Genomic DNA, 7,910 nt, shown 5'->3' with positions numbered 1-7,910 from the left:
GATTTGCGAATGAATGGATATTTGGTGTTATTTTTGGCCTGGCAGGAGTTCTTGTTTTGAATACACCCCCGTTGTTTTCACAGATAATTTGTTAATCTGTCCCCCCTGCTGCAGGAAATAACGGATTAATCCTGGAAAGTTGTTGATGTAGCACTTTTCTCCTTATGAAAGTAACACGGAGATTATTCGACCAATGAGAATTTAGTTGGACGAGAGCATATCGACCAACTAATCAACCAGTCGACCAGCAGACTGCAGGCCTGCTAATTTCACACTAATTTCGTGGCAGTTTTGTGAGTAATTTTCAAGTATTTTTCGGTTAATTTTTAGGACATTTTACGGAGAGGGTGGTACAAATCATTATCATTATTATTATTATTATTATTATTATTATTATTACAGGAAAAAACAGAAAAAAGGTGTTAAGTCACTAAGTACCCAGATACTATATTTGGGTTCATACATAGTTGTTAATTTGCAATTAATTCCTAATAAATGAGCCTCTTGCTATTCTTTAACTGACAGAAAATGCTCAGTTTTCAGTGTGTTAAACTACACATCAGCATATTAGGTTGTTTCAGTGTTTTCCTAACAGTAGCTGCTGTGTTCTTTGACGTCGTCTTTGTGGAATACCGGAAATGTGTTCATTATTAAATATCAAGAAATAATCTAATATGTAGTTTGACACACGGCTAAACACTGAAACTGAGTAGTTTCTGTCTGTTAAAGAGTCTCATTTATTAAGAATTCTGCATATAAACCCAAATATAATGAATCGACACTTAACAACCAAACCAACTCAACACTTTTTTTCTGTCTTATAATTTATCCCAAATTGCACCAAATGTCCTTAAAATTAACCGTTCAATACCTGCAAATTACTCAGAAAATGTCCAATTAAATGAGATATTAAATAAAGTGTTACAGAAAGCTTTTAATATGAATCAGCAGCAGGAAGTGTTTTCATCAGCAGTAACTTAACACAACGATACGACTGAACGCGGTCAGGAGACGGTGAAATAAAGCAGATATCTGAAAGTACGAACTGCAACACAGGAGAGAAATTAAACTGTTTGCTCTCCAGCAAACATGAGCTCAGTCTCACATTTCATCGCAGCAGATTGACCCGAGCTGATGGGAAAAACGCTGGCTCTTAACACTACAATACCCATGATCCTCAGCTGCTGTTGCTATGAAGAAGTCAGTCAGAGAAGTGAATCAAAACACTTTGTTGTTAAATTTGTGAATAAAATAGGACATGCAGATTATAACATTTTTATCAACAGTGTAATCTTTAGAGAAGCACGTTACATAATTTTAATTGCTGTTTGTTGCTGAAATGCACCCTGGGAGTCTTGGTTAACTTCTACCTCAGTGTTTTTATGTCCACACACTTTAGCTGCTAAAGCTTTTCTACTAAAGAACCAAATATTTTCTAACACAGTTCATGTTTTGTTCTGATGATTTAACTCTTTGGCTGCTGTCACACTACGGGTGAGTTACCTGAGGTTGCCCGTGTTGAAAGCGGTACCTCCACCTGCAGTACCCACACCTGAAGAAGCGCTTCAGGCTTCAGGGAGGCCATGAAGTGCCTCTGTGCCATGGTTGCAGTAACCAGAGCAAACATGGACAGAGGCTACTTCCCAGACTTGACGGCCGTCCCTGAGAACCTGAACACCATTCCAGATGTCCGATGGGCAAACTCAAAGTTCCTTCAGGAAATGGTGTTGAAGGCGCTGAATGAGGTGCTCCAGTCCTTTGTGGACAGGATGAAGGGCGGCAAAGTATTCAGGAGACCAGCCTGTCCATCATCTCCTGTATGAACATCCTGGATCAGGACCACACGTTTATACGAGGTCTTCTGGATACCTGAGGACTCTTCAGAAGTTCACCTGGACGACATTACACACCCTGTTTACATCAAGGCTGCAAGCATCCATGCTGCCTATGGGTTTTCAGGGGAGCCTGTACACCTGTATGGGTGTCCATGAGGCCATGAATTTTCAGACAAGTTTGGATCCATGGCCCAAAGACATCGGCAGGAAACTGGGAGCCATGTGCACCAGGGACCGTCAACTTCCTGCAACTGTATGCAGATTCACCCCATGTGCACATAAGGAGCCCCTTCAGGCACCCTGTAAGTGGTGCGATAGTAGCTGCAGGGCTGTCGCACCCCCAATTCGAAAACACCCTCGCCACTTAGGTGGAGAACTACCCAGCCCATATGGAGGATCTTGCAGAAAAAGTGTACTGTTTCATCTTGAGGATGGAGCAGGTAGCACTCTCTGCAGGTGTGAACAGTGTGCCAACAAGTTTCACACCTGTAGAGTTCCTTTGCCCAGCCAGGATGAACTTCTTTGCAACGCATCCCAGGGTCTGATGGCAATGGGCAGTTGTCAGTGATGCACCGTGTGTTGATGTTCCTGTTTGGCACACTGAAGGGACACCATGTGGGTTTGGGGGGTTATCAGGCCAGCTGGAAGTCTTCCAGCTGGTTGGCACTGGAAGAGGTTTTCTGTGGCCCCAGTTCCATCAACGCCAACTCAGTGTCATATCAGAGGGGCTTCATCGGCCTGACACCTTGTAACAGTGCCAGTGCTGAAGAGAGACCTCCACCCGACCACCACCAGAACCATGACCCCATCCAGGTATCCATCACATATTGAGAGGATCTTCCCCCTCTGTGACACCTTCAGCAGAGCAGAGCTGTGTCATAGGAACGATAGGATTCTTCTGTCAAGCATGCAGGGCGATACGCCACCTGGAAACCCTCCATGGGGCCGTCACCCTGGACAGATTTGTGTGGGAACTGGCCACCAGGGATTCCTTTCCCAGTCCCTGCACTCTTAACAGGTGAAACTGTGTTTCCTGCTTTGAAGTTCTGTGACTTCAGAAACACCAAGCGTGTGTACTGGAACTTCAAGGATTTTGTGGAGGTCCACTGCAGCACCGGTGCCCCATCGCCCCAGGCCGGGCCGGGCTGGTGAGGCGCATATGTATGGAAATTAAGTGCCGTTCCTTCATGTACCCCAAGAACCTGGAGCGCTTCAAGGAGCACAGACTGCTGTGATGTCACAGCTGCCACCAGCAACGGGCAAGACGAAGGCCTACAAAGTGCTCACCGCACCCAGACGTGTAAAGATGACACCTTTGACAGTTTCCACTATTTTCTGATTGATGGAGAAAATTGGTAGACGAGTCAATGATGCAGCCCTGTGATGAAGGGTGGATCAGTTTTAAAGAGACGTTGATGTAACTTGACTAGTTCGACAAAGATAAAAGATGTTTTAACAATAAACATTTCATACAAAAACTAATAAAGAAATATTAAAATGTGTCAGTCACATAAAAAATATTTTGTTATAACAAGAAGAATCGTGATACAAGCTCAGAGAGCCTATCACTGATCTGCAGCTACTCAGGAACGTACATGAGGCTGATTTGTGTGTGTTTAAGAGTCCTGGAGCTTTAGGCCTCATGCTGAGCAGCTGTTCAGTCTCTTATAGAAGGTATGAACACCACAGGACTACCATAAAGCAACAAGAACAGAACAGGTTCACCTGGTGTGTTCACTCATGTCAACTGATAATTAATGTGAATTTAATGTTTTCTGTCGTGTCTCATCAGAGGTCTGTACTAAGAAGCAGGTTTTGGGTTAACGAGGTAACCGCAGGTGAAACTTTGGGTTGTCAGTCCTACGACGGTAGTTCACTTCTTACCGGGGTTCATCACCATGGTAACTGATGCTGAACCAGTAAACCTGCCCCGGAGCAGTGGATCAACACCCCGACCACTGACCAATCAGATCACTGGAAATAAACAGTCATTATAAAGAGAAATGTTGCTGCAGGTTCTTGGTTTCACTGTTTCATCTCATGAACTTCATTCATGGTTCTGATGATGTAGCTCGTAATGAACAACCTGCCTCCTTCACATGAACACGCTCGTAGCTGTTGAACCAGAGTTACTGAGCTGGTCGGTAACAGCTTCATAGTTCTGGTTCTGGACGGATGATGTCAGGTTCAGTGAAGCCAGATAACCAGAAGATCCTGGATACGTTGAACCTGCTTCGTAGTTCTCCCGTATCTAATCTTTGTTTTGGACTCAGTTTCTCAACCTTTTCTTGCCTCTGACTCATTTTTTTGGTCCCAAAATGCTCAAAACTCCAGAGATCAAAGTGTTTAATGTCAAAATTAAAGTTCAAGTTTGTTACTCAACCAGACTTGAATTCACACATAAAGTTGAACGAAACGTCGTCTCTACAGGTTCAAGTCAATTCAAACATACATAAGATCAAAACAGAACATACAATAAATACATATCTAAAAATAACATCCAGAACTCCACGTCCCTGACGTCCCTGTTCTTTTTAAGAACATGAAGGAAGATCTGCGCTGATTATATGGAAATATCTGCATTCCTGAGCTTCAGATTAAATTATATGAATATAATAATGACATCATCTGCTTACAGTTTAGGAAACAGCTGGAGTTCCTCTGCTTCATCAGTAGCAACGATCAGTCGATTAATAGATTAGTTGGTCAAAAGGTAATTAATTGGCAACTATTTTGATAATTGATTAATAGCTTCATTGATTTTTTTTTTCAAGCAAAACTGAAAAATATGTTGAATCAAGTTTCTCAGCTGAAGATTTTCTGCTTTTTTTTTATATCTTTGTGAATTAAACATCTTTGTGTTTTGGACTGTTGGTCCGACAAAATAAGACATTTTATAGATTAAACAATTAATCAGTTAATGGAAAAAATAATTGGCAGAATAATCAATGATGAAAATAATCGTTAGTAGTAAAGTAAAAATCCTCATTATGCAGAATGGACCTGCTTCATAAACAACGCTTCATATTTAATAAACTGATCAAATAAGTAACTAGTCGAGTAACAAGTTCAATATTTTCCCTTTGAAATGTGAAAAATAAGTTGCAGAAAATGAAAAGTGCATCTCAGAAATAGTCAATTAGTCAATTGACAGGAAATTAAGTTCTAAAACTATTTTAGTAATCAATTAAACCTTTAAGTCATTTTTAAGCAAAAAAAGGTTTTGAGATGTGAGACGTTTTCTTCATGAAGGTAAACGTCAGCTGACGGACACGTTTCACTGGTTTCTGATGTTTTATAGACAAACGATCAATGATGAAAAACTTCATCAGTTGCAGACGAAGATAAACGAACTGAAGATGAAACAACCCGACGTTGTGCTGTTACTGTATTTATTGTATTCTGCGGGGTTGAAGATATTACAGGTGTTTTATACTTGTTTTATTTATTGCTTTTGCTATTTTAATTACTCGTTTTTCCTTATTATTGCTTATTACATGGTAGCTCATTTCTTACTCTCGTATACTGTTGTAATGAGATGCAGCAATTTAATTTAAAGAGTTTATTTGAAGTGCAGCAGAAGCACTGAGATGTCACTTCTGTAAGATTTGGTGACCCTTTTTTTTCAATATTTATTAAGTTATAAATACAAGTTTCGTACAAGTTATACGAATACATTCTGACTCAGTGTACAGATTACAACCAGATTACAACCAGATTACAACTAGATTACAACCAGATTATAACCAGATTACAACCATTTTGTTGTATTTAAAACCAGAATATTTTCCCCTGTTCAAGTCACACTTACTCAACTTTTCCCCCCAATTTTAATAAGAAAATTAAAGCTGCAAGCAGCGTCGAACGCGCCGTCGCACCCTTGTTAACGGGCATGTAGACGTCTCCAGACCTGGGCTGACAGGTCTGACTTTACAAACATGTAAAGTTTGGTGCAGACTGGAGCATTTACAATAAAGTTATAGCAACTTTCTCTGTCATGGCGAAACATCAAATCTCAACAGTGTGAGGATGAGAGTTTTCTGCAGGGTGAGACATGTCTGTCTCGCTCACACCATCAAAATTATGCAAGTTTTGGGCCCATTCACTTGAATTTCAGTGAGTAAATTGAAAACTCTTGATGAGTTTGTGTGTAAAACAAATTAATTTAATTTTCATTAAGTAAAGACTTTTAACCCACATGACCTGGTCAAAGTGTGATTGACATGTGTACTGTCAGGTGTGTAGAGACAATAAGTAACTGCAGCTGGACACAGAAAAATACTCATATATTTGAATGGAGAGTGTGAGCGAACCCACACCTTTTTGAACATTTACTGCTTCCACATAGTTTTAGATACAAACTTCATTTGAACTTTAAATGAGTCACGAGACTTTGACCCACAAATCTTGAATTTACATGTGTTTTCTATCCTTTAGTGGCGCAGTCCAAGGGCTTCTGTCACAAGCATGTAGATGTTGTCAGACCTGGGCTGACAGGTTGATACAGGTTTGAAAGTGGTCAGACTTATAGTTTAAACATCAGAAGCCTCTGTTTGACACAAAGTTCATGCCCATAGATTGCCTCCCCATTGGTTTACATTGTAAGGTGTGATGTGGCACTGCAACTTTCAGGGCTTATTAAATCCAAACCGTTCGAGTTATTACAAAGTTTTCAACATTTTTTATTCAGCACAGTGTCATAAGTCATGTATTAAAGTTTAAAGCTGATACCATTAACGCTCTAGGAGGAGATAGCGTTTCTTGGGGGTCCAAAATTGGCACAAAGTCGTACATTGATGGGCATATTGCGGACTTCCTGTTGGATTTAGGTCAGGAGTGTCTGTGTATGATTTGTAGGTCTTGATGAGACGAATAATTGAGTTTTGGTTTGATCTCTCTACGACATTCCTACGGGCCGTGGCGGCCATTTTAGTTACATAGGTGGCGCTAGAGAGCACATTTTGGCACTTTGGGGGATAATTTTTACATTTTATCAAATTTTTCACCAGACCTGATGTGCGTGCCAAATTTGGTGAGTTTTTGAGCATGTTTAGGTCTGAAGTGGTGTAATAATAAAGAAAGAAAGAAACACAAAATACAATAGTGTCTTCGCACCTCTGGGGCTCCGGCCCTAAAAAAAAGAAAATGCATACAAGTGAACATATGTATATCCAGTCTCCTATTTTCCCCCAAAGTTCTGATACACAAATCTGTTTTCAGTTTTTGGACTTTTTCTCTAATCTTTGATTTTTGCTGAAATATTGGATCATTTGAACATTTATTGAAATGAAAGCATGTGAGAAGTTTAGAGGGAAAAATCACTATTTGGTGGAGCTGTTAACAACTCATAGACATGTGAAATGTGACCCCGACTACACACTGCTTTTTGTAAGACGTCAAAAGACAAAAAGGTTGGAAACCACTGGTTTCATCTTTAACAATGTGTTGTATTTTAAAAGCTTGTTATATTATCCATTGTGTCAAATCTTCATCTGAAAAGTAACTAAAGCTGTTAAATAAATGTAGTGGAGTAGAAAGTACAATATTTCCCTCTGACATGTAGAAAGTAGCATCGCATGGAAATACTCAAATAAAGTACAAGTACTTCAAACTGTATTGCAGTGCAGTACTTGAAGGCCCAGCAGCTCCTCTTCTTCTGAGGTGCAACAGACTCCCTGGAAACTGCTGCTCATCCTCCGGCTGCAGGATGAAAGCAGTCTGGAGACACCTGCAGACCGTCAGAACTGCTCAGTGGATCCAGAACCTGACAGACCTTCAGTCCAGTCCAGAGACCAGAGACTCTGTTGCCCCCCCCCCCCCCCCCCCCCCCCCCATCCCCATCCCCAAGTGCAATACACAACTGTAGCTAATACACATGCAATTTATTATATTTATATATATAAATACTATGTTTTTATGCTACTGAGTGGACCGCTGCCTAACTAAGTTTCTCTGTGTTTTAATATCAAATGACAAGAAAGCATCTATCAATCTATCTATCATCTATCTATCTATCTATCATCTATCATCTATCAATCTATCAATCATCTATCAGTCTATCTTTCCATCTATCAT

The sequence above is a fragment of the Thunnus albacares genome, chromosome 7, assembly GCF_914725855.1.
Source record: "Thunnus albacares chromosome 7, fThuAlb1.1, whole genome shotgun sequence".
In the NCBI taxonomy this organism is placed as follows: Eukaryota; Metazoa; Chordata; class Actinopteri; order Scombriformes; family Scombridae; genus Thunnus; species Thunnus albacares.
The sequence above is the reverse complement of the archived record's forward strand: the minus strand, read 5'-3'. Positions refer to the sequence as shown.